Below are 581 nucleotides of genomic sequence, written 5' to 3'. Positions count from 1 at the left end.
CGATTAAGCCCAAATGGTTGAAATGATTCGGAGAGAAGCTTGCCCATTATACATGTCTATTGAGCTAGGGTTTTGAAAGATCAATCAAGTAATTAAACGAATTGATTAAAAAAAAAAAGTAATTAAACGAATTCCAGCCACATGCACCATAGATAAATTAAAACGTGTTACTAATATTATTTAATTATAATGTGTTAATAATAATTAATGAAAATATATTGGTTAATTTAATGAGAAAATATGGGATTTTCATAGATTAATGAGGAGTTAGTATCTTGACTAAAATATAACTCCTGCATTAATAAGGATTTAAATTTTTTTTTATATATAAATTGATAAGGTAAACCGTAAACGTATGAAAAGTTGATTACATGTTTGTGAGTTAATTAATGACCTAATTAATTGCATGATGGGTAATTTATTATGGTAAACGAGGCCCATTAATTAATCTATAAAATAACTAGGAGTTTTAAGATAGTTGATGTATTTACTAGCTATTAGGCATTACTAAAATAGAAATGAGTCAATAGGATCAAATCTATTCCATTATTATTTCGTATTTTAGTTTTCTCCACAAACTT

At 26.0% G+C, this 581-nt stretch overlaps 1 protein-coding gene across 1 annotated transcript in view; it reads right to left on the bottom strand.

The window, feature by feature from the left end:
• Window positions 1-581, bottom strand: part of LOC132163159 (uncharacterized) — an 11105-nt gene that overhangs the window by 3272 nt on the left and 7252 nt on the right. The window lies entirely within an intron of this gene.

This window comes from Corylus avellana, chromosome ca10 (assembly GCF_901000735.1).
Source record: "Corylus avellana chromosome ca10, CavTom2PMs-1.0".
NCBI lineage: Eukaryota > Viridiplantae > Streptophyta > Magnoliopsida > Fagales > Betulaceae > Corylus > Corylus avellana.
The sequence above is the reverse complement of the archived record's forward strand: the minus strand, read 5'-3'. Positions and strand labels throughout refer to the sequence as shown.